Source organism: Sus scrofa, chromosome 13 (genome assembly GCF_054392235.1).
Source record: "Sus scrofa isolate SSC_HxYL_T2T_F1_AM1 chromosome 13, Sscrofa_HxYL_maternal_Yorkshire_Landrace_v2.0, whole genome shotgun sequence".
Lineage (NCBI taxonomy): Eukaryota > Metazoa > Chordata > Mammalia > Artiodactyla > Suidae > Sus > Sus scrofa.
Window position 1 is genome coordinate 84,960,996 of NC_139395.1, and position 19,285 is coordinate 84,980,280.

Sequence of the window (19,285 nt, forward strand, 5' to 3'; positions counted from 1 at the left end):
GCCCCATCCTGCCTCTGTCCAATCAAGGCCAGGTCCTCTGGGCGGCTCTCAGTCTGACCATCTGTAAAATGGGCACTACCTGATCCCTAGGGCCTCCCAACTCTGCAAATCGGATGTGACTGGATCTCTGCAGGATGATATGGGAAGGCTGGGGCCGAGAAGATCGAATGTGGCTGCGCCACAGGTCAGGACAAGGGCACCTCGAGGGACAAGAGCTCGAGTGCGCCTTGGCCCCTGCCACCTATCACAGTGACCCAGGACCTCGTGACACTCTCTAATCGGCAGCTCCAAAGCCGAGCCCGGCTTTACAGCTTACCACGGGCTTATTCAGCCTCATCTCCCTCAATCCCCTCAAGGACGAAGTGAGGCTGGCTTTGGCGTCCTTGCTGCCTAGACAGTGAAGCCGAGGTTCAGAGAGGCTGGGGGCATCACCCAAGGTCGCCTGCTGACTGAGACAGAGGAACAGTTCTTGGGCTCAGCTCCCTGGGGGAACAGCTCCTGCCTCTGGTTCTCAGCTTACATCATAACCAGTTTACTCCTCCCATTTTACAGAGGAGGAAACTGAGGCCAAAAAAGGTTGCCCAAGGTCAACAGAGGGCTGAACCAGGCCCAAGACCTCTGGCCATTTCACCAATCCTACCCCCCCTATGCTGGGTTCTCAGCCAGTGCCCTCGGGCCCCCTCCAAGCCCCTCAACACCACCCTGATGAAATTCCTTCCCCCGCCCCGCCCCCGCACCTCCTTGTGCCCACCCCACACTCCCAGATGACGCCCTGGCCGAGGGAGAGGCGGGTGGTTGCTAGGCGCTCACCCGCTCTCTCATAAAAATAAACTCCTTCTGGCTGGGAGACTCTAGATGAGATCCCCTCCCCTCCAGCCAAGAAAAAATTAAAAAGAAATTAAAAAAAGATATTCTCCATGACATTTATTTGAACGTCAGCAGTGCCAAAGCAGGGGCCAATTCACCAAGTTCAAATGGAGCCACGTGCCACTCAACCTCAGCCCCAGACCCTCTGGTCAAGTGTCTGGGGAGGTTGCTGAGCTGATTTATGTCCCCAGGCAGGAAACGGGGGCCGGGCTGCCTCCCAAGCCTTTGGGGCTGGTCCTGGGGGAGGCTAGGATCTGGCAGAGGCCGGACAGTGACCAAAATAGCCAGGCCAGTGGCCCTGCCCAGCACACACCTCCCTGTGAGTGCCGGGGAGGACAGCCACAGGTTCCCCCCCAGTTCAGGACGGAGCCTTGGAGAGCCTCTCTCCCACTTCCCTGGTCGGAGGGGGACTAGAACCTCCAGCTCAAAAGCGGAACCCCCAGAAGGAAGGGAAAGGTCTAGAGGAGGATGTGTCCTGCTGTCCCTGCCCGCTGTCCACTTGGCTCCCAGCTGTCCCTCCGGGCCTCCATCCTGCCACTCAAGGCAGCTGGAGGCTGGCACTGTCACCTGCATGCTGCACATGGACAGCACCCTTGGAGCCACGCCGCCCTATCACCTCTATCCACTCATCGCCTGTCCTGGAGAACCTGCTGTGGCTGTTTGGCCCTCCGCACCGGGGACGCTCTCTCCAGTACAGCCGAGGACACACAGAGTGTCTGCAACCAGGGACCCAGAGAGAGCCACACTTGGGGACACACATGTGCTCGGCCAGGTACCGGGAGATACAGTCACACACACAGGTTCACACAGACACACTCCAGGATGAACAAGGGTACACATCCGAAGACAAGACACAATCACACAGGTTATCACACACACTAGAATACACACATGCACAGCCCAGGACACAGAACAGCAAGGCACAGGGACACACAAGAGCATGCTGCTAGGGACATGGAGAAACGGACCTTCAGAAACACACACACACACACACACACACACACACAGATACACACAGACCCTCAGTGAGACTGAGACCGACACACACACACGCACGCACGCACACACACCACACACCTGCCTCCTGCACGAGAAGCCGGAGCCCTTTCGCCGGGAAACAATAACAGCCTGGCAGTGGGACTGAGCGGGCGACCCTCCGTCCCTCCCTCGGTGGTGAAAGGGGCGCTGGAACGGGCTCCGGGGGCGGGGAGGAGGTCGGGCTGACTGTGGCGCGGAGATGGGGAGGGGGCTCCGCTCGCCGGGCTCCCTCTCGCTCGGTACCTGGGGCGGCCGCGGCGTTGCGCTCGGCTGCGCTCGGTTCCGCTCGCCGAGGTCTGCCCGCCGGCTAGATCTCTGGCTCGTGGGGTCCGCGCTGTGCGCTCCTCCTCGGCGGGGCTCGGCCTCTGGGCTCGCGGGGCTCGGGGCTCGGCGCTGGCCAGCGAGCGGAGCAGCAGCCAGGGCCCGGAGCTCGGCACTGGCGGCGGCGTGGAGGAAGCAGTAATTTATAAGCGGCTTCTTCCTGACCTCGCGTGTCTGTTGTCTGAGGAGGCAGCTCTCAGCATCACCCATCCTGCTGGGTGGAAAAATACCAGCTTGGCCGGGCCGGGGGCGGGGCGGGGGCGGGGCCCGGGCGCCCAGCCCCGCCCAACACGCGGACACACACACACACACACACACACACACACACAAACGCACACACAGGCACGCACACACCGCACACGCACGCGCGCTCGGGCTCGGACACACAAAGAGCCCGGGCTCGCCGAGCGCGCGCCCACACCCTCCAGGCGCGGGAGAACCGTCGGTGCCCGGCTTACCCCGTTGGAGCGCTCTTTTCCAGGAAACCCTCTAACCTCCACTCTGGTGCCAAGGGGTACATTGGGTCGGTCCTCAGTCCTCTCCTGTCTCCCCTCCTTTCCCTACACCGAGCCAGAAACCCCACTACCCTGCCCCTCCACCTGGCTCATGGGAGTGACAAGGTCCCAACCACTCTACTGCCTCCTCCTGGGCCAGCATCCAGTTCTCTGAGCCTCTGTGTGCGCCTCCAAAACAGAGCACAGCCATGGTGTCCTCATTGCCTCCTCCAGGCCTTATGAAGACCCAAGGTTAAGAGTGTAAAAAGCTCCTAACTGCCAAGCGAGTGTCTATTTTTAAATGAAAATGGGGAATGTGCCATTATTCTTGTTCTAATTTACCTGAGTGGGTCCTCAGAAGCAACATTCCACATCCACGCCCTCGTGAGGCTTGGAGAAAGTGCTGTGTGACTTCAGGCAGGTACCCCTCTCTGAGCCCAGGGCACGCCTTTTACTTTCACTGCCTCTCTGCACCTGGGAGGCTGTGTGGATTTTTCCACTTTTTAGACTGAAATTGAAAGAAAAAATCCCAAACGGGGCCCACAGAAAGCCATCCTTTATGCCAGATCTGGCCCAGCGCCTGGACCCACCACCTGAATGTGCCTCGTGACACCCTCTTCCAAGCAACCCCAGAGGGTGGACAGAGATGCAAGAAGTAGGGTTCCGGAGCTGATCCTTCCTCTCTCCCTGGCTTCCTCATTGAGACCCCTGCTGTCTGGCTCCATCTTGACTTTCTACCTCTACTGCAGCTACAGCTAAGCCAGACCCTGGCACATGTCCTCTACTGCCTTCCTCCAGAGCATTCCCTGCCCTTCTCGGCTGGCCCAGGCCCACTTTCTCCAGGAAGCAGCGAGGGACCAGCTGTGCCTCTAGCATTCTAGCTACCCCAGGTGGCATCCACTCTGGGCACCTCAGCTCTCTCCTATGAGTTCAGAGAGCCTGCACCCCTTTTACACAAAGCCTGAGGCAGGGCAACTGAATCCTCACACCTCTCCCTTCTCCTGCCATGAGCGACGCTGCCCCGTGAGCTGAAGGAGCAGACCGCAGGCAGGACCTCCCCAAATGACCTGCGTGTGTCTCACTGCACACGGTGCCAAGGGGAGGTCACAGTGTAGGGAAGTGACTCCGGCACTGAGGTGTGAACCACCAGGAGGTGTGGACGAAGTCAGAGGGTTGAGGGGAAGGGAGGGGGAGCACAGTCCAGGCCTGCCTGCAGGAAAGAAGGTGATGTGGGCCCAGCTGAGGGCTTTGGAGAGTGGGCAAGGCAGTGGAGGCCACTGGACCAGTGAGGAGGAGTGGCTTGTCCAGAGCTGCAGTTTGGAAAGGTCTGCTGAGTGGGCTGAGCTTCAGGGGGGTGCTGCGTAATGCAGATGGGGTCAGCACAGGAACGTGGGTGAGGCCCATCCAACCCTCTGTCTTTTCCCTCTGGACCATCACCTCCACCAGGGATAAGACCTTGTCTCTTGTGCCTCCATCGAGTCCTAGGCCTGGCACACAGTAGGTACCCAACAAATGCTTGTTGTATTTATTTTGTTTAAGGAACCCTTGTACAGCCCTTAGCTACGTGCTGGGCACAGACATACAAGTATCTTAACTCACCAAATCCTCACAACCACCCTACGAGGCTGGAACTATCAATCTCCCCCATTTTACAGAAAGGGAAATTAACTTGCCCGAGGTCTCTCAATGGGCCCTTAGTAGAGCTGGAATTCAAACTCAGGCCATCTGGTTCCAGAAGCCACACTCTTAAATGAAGGGATTCTAGGGTCCTTAGTGTTTGCCAGACAAAAACCCAGCCCCAGAGGGCAGGAGAGAGAGTGGGAGGTGGTGGGGCAGGTGACAGGAAGTGCTCCAACCTCCACCCCAAGGCAAAGCAGCAAGAGATGGAGACAGGGCTGGGGTGGGGTGGACAGAGCTGGGGACCCCCCAGCTTCCTTCCCTGCTTCTGCTGGGACTTGGGTCTGCACACCTGCTCTCTGAGCCTCATTTTCCTCATCCGCAGTATGAGATAATCAGTCCTGCCTCATCGAACCATTGTCACAAGAAATCTCAATCCAGGGGGGTTCTGCACTGAATCCAGTTCCTAGATGTACTTCTTTGGGTTTTAACAATTTTGAGTTAATTGCTATGAATGAAGATTTTGGAAGAGCTGACATTTTGCAAACTTGAATGTCTGCTTTATCTGGAAAACATGGCGAGGCGGAGCCACCTCAGGGCGGTTATCTACTGACACTTGGAGCTGAAAGGCATGACCACCCCTTGCGTGGGCACGGCTCCCAGGGGCAGCTCCCTGTGGGGGGGCTGGGTGTGAGACCCAGCATCCTCTGGGCACATCCCACCCTCTTGCCAGATGAGGGGGCCGAACCTCCAGGATGAGGCTGGGAGCACCAAGGAAGCAAACGCGTTGGCAGGAAGAGGGACTTTCAAGGAAACCCAGGCAGAGGTTTCCTTCGGAAGCCACATTCTGGCCTGAGAGTCCATGGGGACTCACCCTTCTCATTCCAGGAACAGAAATCGATTGTGGGAGAGCTTGTGGAATGCCCTGGACTCAAAGGCAGTGAATGAGATTTTGAAAAGGCTGCTCGATGATGCTTTTCTCAGCAGCTGGCAGTAATAAAGTAAAATCGATCCAGGGCTTTTGAACAAAAAACCCTTCGACCCTTGCCAGAGAATGTTTGTCTCATCCGTCTACCAGGCGAGCAACAAGAGTTGTTGAAATGCAGCTGGGGTCCAGCCATGCTGGGCTGAGGGTCTTCTGGCAGCCCCCATGCCTCTCAGACTGCCCATTACTGCCTGAAGAGAGGAAGGGATGGTGGCAGAGCTGCTGAGTGGTCCCCATCCTTGTCACTATTCTCATGGGCATAGCGTGTCCACACCTCTGGATGTGGACGGATAGATGGAGGCACCACAGAGGCTTTATCAGCGCATCTCAGCCTCAGGAATTGGCCTCCCCACCTCCCCCTGCTGTCAAGTCCCAGCTTCATGTCTCATGGGCTGTGTGACCCAGGGTGAAGTGGGTGACCTCTCTGGGCCTGTTTCCAAATTTGTAAAGCCAGACTGCTCAGAACCCCTGTGCCCAGGTTGACATCAGGATTAAATGCAGTAGACCCATGTGGAAGGCTGGCACACAGTCTAGCCTTTGGTTAACCAGTCAGTTGCCCTCCCACCGATGCATCCTGAGTTTTTCCATCTCCTGGCCTTTGCCCACGCTGTTCCCTCCCCCATTCTGTTCCTTCTCCCAAAGCACATTGCCCACTGCCCTCCTGCAGCCTAGATCTCAGCCAGACTGGGAGTGCCCACAGGATAGGGGTCCCCAGCAGTGCCCAGGGCCAGAACACAGAGGACCCGGGAAGCCCTTGCCGGATGTGGTCTGTGGGTGACAGGTCTCCAGGGCACACTTCCTCCTCTCCGTTGAGGGGAAGAACAAATCTGCCCCAGGGAAGGGGAGGGTGTCAGAGCAGGAGACAGACCTGCAGCGGAGGGACATGTGCCTCTGTGTGTTCACCCACCAACACAGCTCAGCTCTCCATCTCCTCAGCCCTCCAGGCCAGCCCACCCTCGTCCCCTTTTTGGTGACTGCAGGCCTCCTCCCATGCCCCCCACCACCACCTGGGACCCTGGGACTCTCCCCCACCGCTGGGGAAGCATGAATGGCACTGCGGCTGCAGAAAACCATTCAGCAGTTTCTCATAACCAATCAACCAGCACATCTAGGCCTGGGCAATGACTAAAGAGAAATGAAAACATACGTTCCTGCAGGACTTGTACAAGAATGTGAATGGCAGCACTCTTGCTAAGAGCCAAAAGCTGGAAATAGCCTGGTTGTACATGTCCACAGGGCAGTGAAAACAGACAGACAGATGGAGGATGCCTGGGATGCCCAAGCCAGAGGGTCCCCCAAACCATGGACCACCATTTAAATGTCATTTATACAGACTCTAAATCAGGGGTGTGAATCTGTGGGTTTGGAAATAGGAATAGGGATTGCCACTATTTGGGGGGAGGGCAGGGCATGACTGGAAGGACCACCTTTTGAGGTTGGAAAGGTGCCATCTCCTGACCTCAGGTGTGCATACTTTGGCTCTGAGGATATCACTCAGTTTGATGAATGCTTCAGGAAAAATCAAAAGGAAGAGCCCCCCAAACACTGAGCTCTCCTTGCTTTGAACCAGCCCATGCACGGCTGGCTGGCACTGCGCCCACACGCCTCCCAGCCTCTGCGATCACCCTACCCCAGCTCTGTCACTCACCTCTTCCTCCCCACCACACAGACCCCTGGGCTTCCCTCAGACCCTGAGCTCCTGTTCAGGGTACCTTCCCCCAGCCCTTCCTGGCTGGCTCCTTCCCATCATTTAGGTCAAGGTCTCCTCACCCAAGACCTGGTTATATTTTCACCCTAACTTGGAGAACCATGTGAATGTACCTTGACTGTTTATACGCCCATATATTTATCTGGCCGCAGGCCTGAGTCCACAGGGTCCAGCACCGTATTCCCAGGGCCCAGAGCAGTGTCTGGCCCATGGCAGGTGCCCCCAGACCTCTGCTAAATGAATAAATGGGGCTGTAGCCCCCACGTGTGGGGGCGCCCCTCCTACACACATCCACAAACTGCAAAACTACTGTTTGTAGCTGGGGTTAATGCCCCCACACCCCTACCTTGGGACTGCATTCAACCCCACAGGGAGCCTCTCCCCAGAGAGACCAGGATTCAAGCCCTGAGCATCCCTAGTGGCTCTGTAGACCTGCAGGCCTCTGCTGCTCGGGGACTTGGTCTCCTCGTCTGCAGCATGAACAGTTGGCCAAGGTGACCTAGATCAGCCTCCTCAACTGCAAAGTGCACACGGTCTCCTGGGGACATGTCTGCAGGTAGAGTCCCCTGCATGGTCTGGTGTGGGGCCCAAAGTCCTGGATTTCTGACGAGCTCCAATGCCCCTGCACAAGCGTGGCCCCCAGACTAGTGGCAGTGCCTGGAACTTGAGAGGAAGGCCCAGGCCCAGGCCTGCCCAGCCCTGCAGAATCCAGAATTCTGGGCTGGCAGGGCAGCACCTCGAAGCTGCAGTGCTTCTCCACCTCGGTGCCCATCGCCATCACCCAGGAAGCTTAGCAGATCTTTCTATCTGGGTCCCACCTTCTGCAATCCTAGTTTCATTGGAAATGAGGCATTTTCTAGGCAATCCAAATGTCTCGTCGGAGTGGAGGGTCCTTGAATTGCTAGGCCTCTGGGAGCACCCCCGTCTCCCCGGCATACCAGGCAGGCCTGATTCCCCTGCATTCCTGCCTGGGCTGCTCACTGGCTGCCTTCTTAGATTTGGTTATTTTTCCCTCCCTCCCCAAACACAACAATTCAAAATATTCCCAGCTCCCAGACAATAAACAAAGCCGAGGAGGCAAGCTCCCTGACTGTTTTGTTCCCACTTATGGCCTGATCCAAGGCTGGCCTGATTGGGCCCTCAGGACTGGTCATCTGAGCCAGATGGGGTGGGCCCCCGGCACGCCAGCCGCCCCGTTCCACTCCTAGAATCCCAGAATCCGTCAGCTCTAGGTGACCCCAGGCGCCCTCCGTGGCACTTCTCCAGGGAAACAGAGGCTCAGAAAGGGCAAGTGACCTGTCCTAGGACACAGAGCAGTGCTGAGAAGACCCCTCTTCTCTGTGGTTTCTGGCCGTTAGGGCAGCTGTGTGGGCTCTGGGGGTCCGAGAGACCAGTGTCTGTCCTAGGCTCTGCCCCTTACCAGCTCTGACCTTGGGCAAGGGAGCAGTTCCAAATTGAGCCTCAGATTGTCCATCTGTAAAATGAGGAAGGCACTGGAGCCCCTTCCAGGGTTACTGTGAAGATCAGGCCTGCATGAGGTGGGCCCTCATAATCATTCCACCATTCTGATTATCTGTGTCAAGATGGTGAAACCAGCTGCGAGCAAGCGGGCAGGACAACCGTGTGGGGGGATGGTGGGAAGGGTCCACAGGCGGCTGTGTGTCAGATCTCAGATGCCTGACCTGGAGGGAGAGGCTCATTCTGGAGGACAGGAAGGGATGTGACAGAGCCAGGTTACCAAGGGTGGGTGGGGGTGTCTAGCTAGGCCCTGGGGGCCGAAGAGAGGCCAATGCTCTTCTCGGGGAAGTGGGGAAACCATGACACCAAGTGGGGAGACGGCCGCCACATGGGCCCTGATCTCGTCTCCAGGCTGCTGTTACCACTTGTGCGTGGATCCTGTCTGCAGCTTTAAGCCTGGCTTTCTCCACGTGTGTACTGCAAGCCTTGGGCCCAGCACATACCTCAATGTGACACATGGTTGTGCTCTGTGGGTCAGTAGGTGAGAAAACAGAGGACACCAGGCCATCCCCTATACCAGTTGGGCCACCCCAGGGCTGCAAAGAGGCCATAGGCCTCTGTCTTGGTAATAAGTTCTTTTTTTTTTTTTTTCTTTTTTAGGGCCACACATGCGGCATATGGAAGTTCCCAAGCTAGGGGTGGAAGTGGAGCTGCAGCTGCCGGCCAGAGCCACAGCCACAGCCACAGCCACAGCAATGTCAGATCTGAATCATGGATAATGACAAGTTCTACGTCAAGCTACTGCACTGTTCAAAATAAAAGCTATCCAGCTCTCACCTTGGCAGGTGTAGTTTCATGCTGAGCCAGGGGCCAGTTCTGAATGAAAAATTCTCAGACTCCTTGGAGTTCTGGGAGAACCCACCCTCTGCCTGTGGCCATGGCTGGTGCGTCCCTCCTCCCTCTCTTGCCATGCCTGGATTTGACCTTGCCCTTGAGCAGCTTTGCACACATGTGTATACAGACAACTCAGCTCCAGTTCCAGGTCAGCCACACCTGTGCCCCCTCACAGAGCCCCGCTGTCCACCTTGGGCCTGGTGCACAGCCGTGGACTTCTCCATGGCTCCATCTCAGGTGGATGGCTGGGGTACCAGGGCATGCCGGCCCTGGGCCCATCCCTCCCTTTGGACCTGCAGAATCTGGGTCCTGGGGGAAGGGGTGCAGCCAGGGGAGGGTCCCAGAGAGGTCCTGTAAGGTGTGGGCCCCTCTGTCTGGGGTCGTAACAGTATCACTTGCACGCAGTTTTTGGGAAGATGAAATGGGCTGCGAAAGGACTTAGAATAGGGCACAGCTCAAAAAAAAGGCACAATTTGCATTATGGCTGGTGATGCTGAAAACTCCCAAGGCCGCTGAGGTGTGGCAGAGAGGACAGGAGCTCGTGGGCTGGCAGGTGGAAGGGATCAGTGTTTACTGTGCTCCCACCATGTGCCAGGCACTGATCCAACTCACAGACGTGACCTTGGAGGAAGGGACCCATTTCACAGCTGAGGAAACTGAAGCACAGAGGTTGTGAGCCACCTGGCCAAGGCCACACAGTGGAGCTGGGATCGGAACCCTAGCAGCAGAGCAGGCAAGGGAAGCTTAGAGATAGAGAGAGAGAAGCCAAGGGAGAAGAAAATAGATTCCACCTGGTCAGATACAGGGAGAACAGGGATGCTGTTTAGTATGCGAGCATAAGTGACAGGATGTGGGACAGCTGCATGCACAGACCCTAATATCTGATATGGATAGTCCCATGAAGCAAGAAGTAAAAAACGTTGTGGTTATTCCTTGAACTATAACCCTCTATTGAAGTATAGTAGTAATTATAGTATAGTTGCCTTGAAGTATAGTTGTAATTCTGCACGGGCTTCACTTGGCTCTAACTGCTGCAGGGTTAGGACATACAGGTTGAGTCTGTTTGCTTGGCCTTCAGAGTTTACTGCCCCTGATCTGTGGCCACTCCGGCATGACCTGGACTGCTGGACGGGACCAAGAAATCTCATGTATAAATTCCTGGAAAGCACATAGGAGTTTGGCTCAAATCCAGCCTTGGCCATCAATGCTGTGTGACCTTGGGAAAATCACTGAATCTTTCTGGGCCTCAATTTTCTCAAACATAAATGGAAGATGGGCTTGATGGGTGATGGCCGCCCCTGGAACCCGGGTCTTTGGTGACATCTCAGCATGAGACATTTTCAGGTAATAAGGGAGTTTTCTCTGCTTGATTCTCATTTTCTCTTTCTGATACATCAAGAAGTCTCTGCTAGATGCTGGTGTCCTCAACACCCTTTGTCACCTGCTCATCTTCTTTTCCAAAAAATGTCCCCTAATCAGAGCTGCCAGGGAACGACATCTTGCTGGACGGGCCAGTTTTCATGGTCTTTCTTTTTAAGGTGCCTTCTATTTAAGGAAAGCATTGTGGTCTTCCATTTATAGCAGAGATGGGAAATTTACTTTTTAGAAAAATGTGTACAAATTTTTTTTAAATGCTTCTGCTTGAAGGGAAAATTAAATGACTAATGATTTAGGATGTGTACTAGTTTCCTAAGGCCGCCATAGCAAAATGCCACGGGCTGATGGCTCAAGACAGCAGAGAGGTCTTCATCTCCATGGCCAGGAGTTTGGATCAAGGTGTCAGCAGGCCATGCCCCCATGTGGCTCTGCTGGAACCCTTCCTTGCCTCTCCCTGGCTTCCAGTGTTTTCTATCACCCTCTGTTTCTTGGTTTGCCTCCGAGTCACCCAGTCCCTGCTTCTGGGGCCATGTGGCTTTCTCTCTGTGTCCAAATATTCTTCTTCTAATAAGGATACACTTCTAATAAGGATACCTCTTCTAATAATAATACACTTATTATTGTATTGGATCAGGGCCTCCCTAATGACATCATCTTAACTCGATGACATCTGTACAAACCCTATTTCTCAATAAGGTACAGGGGGTCAGGATTTCAACATATCTTTTGCAGGGACACTTTTCCACCCATATGTGAGTTGGGGCAAAAGGCAAACTTGCACATGGAGACCTAGTAAGCAGAGGTTCGGTGGGTGGGGGGGTTCTGCCCAGGCCAAAGGAACATGGGAAAGGGAGCCGGGGCATCTCAGGCAATCCTGTCAAGCCCTCTCTGAGCCTTGGTTCCCTGGGGTTTTCAAACTGGGTTCCCCAGTGACCCCAGGGGACCTGGGGAGGGGTGGGGTGGGAGAGCCAAATGGGGCAGGATTCTAGAAGCCCCAATATCACCACCACTTTGCTCCAACCATTATAGGGACAGTGACAAAATATTTTGTTAGACAAAAAGGCACCAAAGTAACTTAAAAAATAAAAACACTTAACAACCATTGGGTTAGTGGATCTGTGCAACTCCTCTCAGCCCAACTGGTCCTGATTTTAAATTCCTGCCCTCTCCTGGGCTCACTGCTCCCTATTCTCTGGGAACAGTCTCTGGGCACAGATTTCACCCTCAGGAAGGTCTCAGTCTCAAAGCTCTGCCCTGAGCCCCACCAAAGAAGAACACGAGCAGGCAGCTCAACCCTGTTCCAGCCCCAGCCACCTTCGCGGTCCCTTACCTTGCTCTGCAGTGTCTCTCTGCCTGGGGAGCTGGTGTCCACTGTGTCCTCTGCTGGAGCCCTTCTTCCTCCCCTTCTTCACCCGGTTAGCTCACTCAAGCTTGCTCCACCCTTGGAGAAGTCTTCTCTGGTCCTCCTAAACCAGCAGATAATCAGTCTCTAGAGTACAGTTCACCCCCGGCTACTCCCCGGCCTCCCCTCTTTTACGATGCCTGATCCCCAGGAACCCACCTCCTGAGCTTGATTCTTCTGGTCTGTTGTGAAGCCCACGAGTCCGCGTTTTAACCTGCCCCCACCTCATTCTAATACGAAGCCAAGATGGAAAACTGCTGAGCAATAATTTGATCTAGAATCTCTTCTCTGCAATTCCCATAGCCAACATTTTCTTGAAAAATGGAGTTGAAAAAGGTCAATTTAGTGGGAAAGTTGGAATTTTGTGAGGCTGTTGGGAAACTTGAGCCCAGGTGCCATGAGCAGTCACAGGCGTCACTGTAGAAACATCCGTCTGATTGGGGTGCTGCTCTAGCCCCCATGGGGGATGTGTACTCTGTGGCATGCACACCACACTGCCTTTCTCATCCACAGTCACAGTGGGACTCGGGGTTGGGGAGAGTATGGGTCCCCTAGGCTGCAGCTGGTAATGGCATACATTTCTGAACAATGTAGCCTCCGCCCAGCCTGGAGGGAAGCAGTGTCCATGCCTGTCTTCCCTAACCCTTCCCACCTTCCTGTGGGGAAAGCGTCAATCCCATTTTATGGAGGAGGAAGCCGAGGCTCAGAGAGTGCAGTGGCTTGCCTGAGGCCTGACGCTTATTTAGAAAGCAGGGCTGGACTCCATGCAGACAGGCGCAGAAGCCGTGTTGTCCTCAGCCTTGGCCCTTAGGATGACCCAGGGAAAACACTAAGGACTCGTGTCAGTGGCACCTATGTGCCCTGTTGGTCTGGGCAAGGACTGCTGCCGGCCATTGGCTCCTGGGTTCAGTGCAGGGCCTGGCACATGCCAGCGGCTCAGGTTCCCAGCAGGACAGGCTGGCACGGTGGGAGCCAGGCAGTGGAGTGGGGAGGCTGTGGTGTTCCCCTGCCTCGGAGGCCTGCCCTGGGAGCAGTGCCCTGCTGCCTTGGCCACCCTTCAGACCCTGGACGGATTTAGTGTCTTTAATCCTCCTCTTGAGTCAAGCGCCTGCTTGTCACCGACCTGCCTGGACCCCTCAGAGCAGCTTCTTCTCCGAGGCCTGCCTTTGTGAGCTCAAAGGCCCACAGGCCTGGGTGTGCAGGATAGTCGGTGGGCTGGGATCCACTGGGCTGCTTTGTCCCTACCGGCCTCCCTTGTAAAATGAGGACTATCTCTGCACAGACCAGAAAATGACCTTGATGCTTCACAATCCTCCCCATCAAGAGGTGGGTCTGTCCCTACTGTCCATGACTCCAGACTGGCCCTGTGTCTTGCTGGGACTCAGAGAAGGTGGTGGGAGGGAGGGATGCCATGCCCGTTTCAAGCCTGGGCCTCAAGAGGCCTTGCAGCTTGTGCCCTTGCTGTCATGGAGCTTCTCCCTGACACATGAAAAAGCCCTGCTAGTCCACTGTGGGTGAGAGACCACCTGGAGAGAGGCTACCAGCTGACCACAGGCTTGGGCCAGCAGAGAACCACTAAGCTGAGCCAATCCCAAATTTGCCAACTCACAGAATTGTGAGCTGAATCAGTCATTGTTTTAAGTCACTTAGTTTTAGGATGTCTGTCACGCAGCTGGAGCTAACTGATACCTCCTATTCCTCCTCTGGCTGGTGAGGAGTAAGGAACACTTTGACAGTGCCTGTTACAGAGAAGACGCACACAGAGAGGATGCTGATCTCCCGCTCCTGTGCCAATCGTAAAAGAAGGAAGGGGAGGCCTCTTGTGAGTCTGGTGATTTTTACTGCCAATTTCAGTTCACCTGAGATTGGTCCCCTTCCCCATGTCTTGTTGCTAGGGGACTCCTGTCAGTGGCTTGGGGTTAGGTGCCCTTCATGCCCTCCTTGACCAGTGTCCTAGATCCCAGGGAATCCAGGAGAACACTTGGAGAGGGAGCATGTTTAGAGAGAAGGGAACCCCAGCTTTGAAGGAGAGGGCCTCAGAAAAGGAGTCCCTAAAGGGGCCTGAAGACAAGGGGGGTGGTTTGAGGAAAAGCAGGAGAGGGTGTGTGCCAGGAGCCCAAAGAGGAGCGTGGGAATCATGAAAGAGGAGAGGGTAACAGAGTTGGAGGATGAGGATTGACAAGCACCAACTGGAAGTGTCCACCTGGAGACCAGCCGTCAGTGGTGCTGGAAATGGGATTCCATGGAGAGCAGGGGATAGAAATCTGAACACAGAGGCTCAAGGACCGAGCAAGTGAAGGCATGCAGTATGGACGTATTATGTTCCAAAATATTCTCTTACATTTGTATTTCTTCAGCTTCTGTCTAGGAGCACCTCCTATGCCCTGAGGGGCTGTGGGATACAGAAATAAACAGCACAGTCTATGGCTTCAAGAAACATGAGATCCAGGCGCAGACGCAGAGGTGATGGATGAATGAATAAATGAACCAGTGAATGAGTGCAATCTTTTTGAGTAGAATGCCCCCAAGGGCCAGCCCTTCCCCTCAGCAAAGTGTACTGGGTCCAGCACACTGGCCCTGGGGTAGGACAGCTCATACCTTCAAGCTGGGTGACTTTGGGCAAGAGGCTTTGACCTTTTCACCTGGGTGGTGGAGCTGGAAGAGCTGCCAGCACTTCAGGCTCTTTGGTGAGAAGCAGCAGAGAGACCCCAAGGAGGGAGGGCTCAGTGGATAGCACATGGGCATGAGGGGCTCCCCTGGGCTGGCAAATCCCTCAGGGAGCAGTAACTTGGATCTTTTTTATCTTCATGAAGCACTTTACAAGGTGAATGCCCTTTGTTATTGTTGTTGTGTTGTTGTTTGTTGTTTCTTTGTTTTGAAGGGAAGAAGAGAATTGGGAATGGGTTGTATGTGGGGAGGAGGCAGGAAGGTGAGGGGTGGGAGGGACAAAAGGGGAGGGTAACGGTGGCAGAAGCCTCCTGAACCCTCCCCACCTGCAGTCCCTGTTTTCAACTCTCCAACCCTGACCCTGTCTGTTCATTTCATTCTCAGGGAGCCCAAAGTGGCAGGTGCTATTAGCACCGCATCCTGCCAACAGGGAAATGAAGCAATCCACCCTGTGTGACAGAACCTGGGGAGCACAGTCAGCACTGGAATCCTGGCTCCTGATTCCAGAGCCATCAGGGGAGGGAGGCTGGCTGAGCCTGGCAGCACCAAGAGCTCACAGCCTTGGGTGGGCAGGAACTGCCACAGACTTGCTGTGGGCTGGCCCTCTTCTGAACTTGGTGACCCCGCCTGTGCCAGAAAGGGCTGAGCCCTGCTTCCTGAATTACCCAGAGGGTCCCTTCTTTTGTCCTCTTCCTGATCCCCAGGCCCACATGCCCAGCTTGGTAGGGGATGCCCAGGCCCTGTCCTTCTCCCGGCCCCGCCCCTGCCAGAACCCTCCTCACTGGCTTCACGTCAACTTGAACCCTGGGGAAAAGCCAACTCACATGTCACGCTCTTGCTAAAGAACCTTCAGTGGCTGCCTCTTGCCCTCTAAATGATCAAGTTCCTCCCTCAGCCCAGCCCTCAAGTCTCACAATCCTACTTCTCCAACTGGACCGCCACCATCTCCCCTAAACCCTTCCCCCAGCCACATGGAAGAATTCTCTTGCCTTTGGCCTTTCCTATTGTTGTGTCTTAGTGAGCAGTCTCTCTGTGTCCACCCCCCACTCCCCAGGCCTAGCAGAGGGCTCCTCCCACATTAGAGGACCGAGCTTGGTAGCCGTCTAGCCATAGAGCATTTTGTGCAATGGGTCCTGGGCTCTGAGGCTGGGAGCAGAGTGTAGCCCTCTTTGCACCCACTCCCCACTCCCCCAGCCTCACGGGACGATGGAATGGTGGTGGGGCCTCTCAGTCCATGAAGCCATAGGATATGAGACTCAGGGGAGACCTGGTGTCCTAACAGGGGAATGTCAGGCCACCGAGTCAGCGTCTGGGCCTAAGAAGCCTCCAACCTGAGCAAAGCCGAGTCACCAGTGAGCCACCACTCACCACCCAAAGCTGCCCCAGAAGATGCCAGCCAGAGGCTCATCTGAGGCTGTGGTTGCGAACAGTTCATCCTTCTATGAAAAGCTGCACCCAGTCCATTGTTCATAGAACAGCATTGTTCATAGATGGTCACAGATAGTTCACAGAATAACATCAGTCAGCAGGTAAAGGAAAGCCTCAGCTCACCACCAACTCTGGGAGCTTCTTCCAGGTGCTAGGTTTCCTTGAGACCAAAATTGTACCCATGTCTCAGTTGTGCCCCAGGTTGGCAGGAGGCACCAGACTGGGCCTGTTTTCTTGGCCTCCAGGAGGCTCAGATCCCTCTGCCTTGCCCGGGGCCTGGTACTGTCAGGAGGGAGCCAGGGTCTGGGAGACGAGGCTAGGATAGAGGCAGGGATGGGGGATCCAAGAGGTGGCCCAGGGGTGGGCTGGAAGTGAGGTGGAGTCATTGGAGGCCACTGCAGGTCCCAGAAGGTCACACAGCAGCTGGGGCAAGGGTCCCAACTTCCAGGACATTGCGACCAAACCCCTTCCATAGCTGTGTGCTGTGGACAAGGCCTTTCAAACAATGCCACCCTCCCAGGGGGCTGCAGGAATTCAGTGCTACATGAAGCAAGCACAGTTCTCAGCTCCAGGCCCAGGGAAGGGGGCCCCCAGGAACAGGCACTGTGCTGCGAAGGGCTTCAATCCTTACAAGATGTCATTTCACAGATTAGGCTGAGGAAGCCAAGACTCTCTCCCCAAGAAGAGGCTCCTGATTCTTCTCTCTGAGGGCACAGCTCCGCGCCAGCCTCCTCCACCCTCCATCCTCTCTCAGCTCGCTCTGCAGAGCTCATGGCTCCCAGAACCTTCAGTGGCTCCCTGCCACCTGCAGAACAAAGGACAGGCTCTCCTTTGGTGCTCTAGGCACCTGGAAATCTGGCCACACCCTCCCTCCCAGCTCCCCTCTCTGTCCTCAGTGCCCAGATGTGCCCGGTGCTCTGCCACCTGACTCTGTGCCCAGCCCTGTTGAATCCCCTCCCTTCTCCAGACACCATCCAGTGCCACCCCCTCCAGGAAGCCTGTGCATTTCCTAGTTGATGGGACTTTTGGAGAGGCTGTACTTGCAGCCTCTCCACTTACAGAGAATTGGGGTTGGACCCACCAGGCCTAGGTAAATCATTCTGCCTCTTTGCTCCTCCCTTTTTCCATCTGTAAAATGGGATTTGAGACCACTAGCTGCTCCATTGACCTGTTGGAAGGATGAGAAGAAGGCACAGATGTGCAGTGAGCTCTGTCATCTCCAAGTTCCAGACCTAGGAGAGGCCCTTCCCCACATGGCCTCCACATAACTGCCCCCTCTGGCCAAGAGGACTCTGCTTTGAGGGAGGGAGTGCCAGCCTCCCTATCCCCAGTGAAAGGTGGGGTGGGTGTGCCACCAGGTTCTGGCCAAGGGAACATCAGAGAGTCTACTGGGGCCTGTGGGGAAGGTTTCCTCCTTGAGAAGAGAGAGACAGCTCACTGCTTAGGGAGGCAGCCACCTCAGGGCACTTGGTATCTGGGGCTGCAGTGACATCATTTCCATGAGAGAAGGTGAGGAATTTTCCAGCCAAGGGTGGAAAGTCAGCAAATGCTGGGGTCTCTGCTACGGCACTGGGCTACTGAGTCCCCCTGGGGTTGGAGCTGAGACCAGAGTGTGAAGGTCAACCATGTGGCAATTGAGGGGAAGGATGTTCCAGGTAACAGCCAGTGCAAAGACCCCAGGCAGGAAGGAGCTTAGTGTATCCTGGGACCAGCGTGTTTGCATGTGTTTGTGTGTGTGTGTGTGTGTTTGTGTGTACTTGTGCGGCTGGAGTAGGGATAACAGCGGGGAGAGTGACAGGGAAGGACATCAGGAATGGCAGGGGCTCGATGACACAGGACCTCACAGGCCACAGCCAGCCAGATCTTTAGATTTTAATCATTACCCCAACTTTTATCATAAAAATGTCCCAAAATTTGAGAAATTGAAAATATAAAATAAACACTCACATATATATATTCCATCTAGGTTCAACCACTTAACATTCTGGCATATCTGCTAAGCATCACATAGATGCACTTTCCTTCCCCTTAGCATTTGAAGAAAACTGGAGGACTTCATGTCTCCAGACTTCTGAATGCTTGATCATGCCTCTCCTAAGAGCAAGGATGTTTGCTGCATAAGCACATTACCAGTGTTACTAGGGAAAAGTAAAATGATTCCCTAATTTTCAATCCATATTCAGATTGACTCCTGAATGTGTTTTGTAGCTGACTCTGCCTTCTTCCCTCCCTCCTTCCTTCCCTCATTCCTTTCTTCTTTTTCCTGGAACCAGAATCTAATGAAGGTTTACTTGTTGCATTTGATGATTATTATTTCAGATTCTTTTCAGCTAGAACAGTCTTCCACCTGTTTCCCTGGACATGGATTCTGTAAAACGTTCATTCACTCAACTACTCCATTAAATCAAGGTTTGTCCCACATACAGCAAACAAGTCTTCAGTATGTGACTTGGTGAATTTGTACAGCTGTAATCACTAGCCAGATCAAGATTGAGAACATTCCCAGCCTCCCAGAAGTTTCCTGTCCTACTTCCAGGAGATCCAGCCTAGCCCAAGGCAGCTGCGGGTCCAAGTCCATTGCCACAGGTGGATCTGGGGTGTCCTAGAGTTCCTGGGAGGTGAGGCCTCACCACCTTGTCTTGGGCAGGGCTGCTTCTGCTCAGCCTGATGTCTGGTGGTATCTCAGCTTCGGGTGGACACACTCTCCTCTTGTCCCATCAGGGTGACATTTGGGGTGTGTCTGGCGACAGTGAGTAAGACGTTAACCCTCATGAGGAGTCCAGGTCAGCTGTGGTGTCTGCTGGTTTCCTCGTGGTGTCACCTGATATGTCCTGATTTCACATGAACCGAAATGCTTCGATACACCAGATCAGGACTTGGCAGGTGGGGATCTGCCCTTTGTCTCACATCCCACCCAGAGGCCCAGGATGTCAGGTGGTCCCACTGTCCGTGACCTCAGGCGGGTCAGGTGGTGACCCCAGAGCTTTCCACAGTTAAGTTTTCACTTTCACATCAGGGTCAGGGCAAAG

At 54.9% G+C, this 19,285-nt stretch overlaps 1 protein-coding gene across 8 annotated transcripts in view; it reads right to left on the minus strand.

Annotated features, from left to right (window-relative positions):
* Positions 1 to 19,285, minus strand: part of SLC6A6 (solute carrier family 6 member 6) — a 149,953-nt gene that overhangs the window by 77,272 nt on the left and 53,396 nt on the right. For 4 of the 8 annotated variants that reach the window (XR_014822425.1, XR_014822428.1, XM_021068503.2 and 1 more), the window contains exon 1: positions 2,149 to 2,424. The gene's annotated coding sequence lies outside the window, so the exon portion shown is untranslated. Of the gene's footprint in view, positions 1 to 1,944; positions 2,425 to 12,089; positions 12,226 to 19,285 lie in introns of those variants that run through there. The other 4 variants (XR_014822429.1, XM_084986962.1, XR_014822426.1 and 1 more) reach the window with 2 other exon arrangements.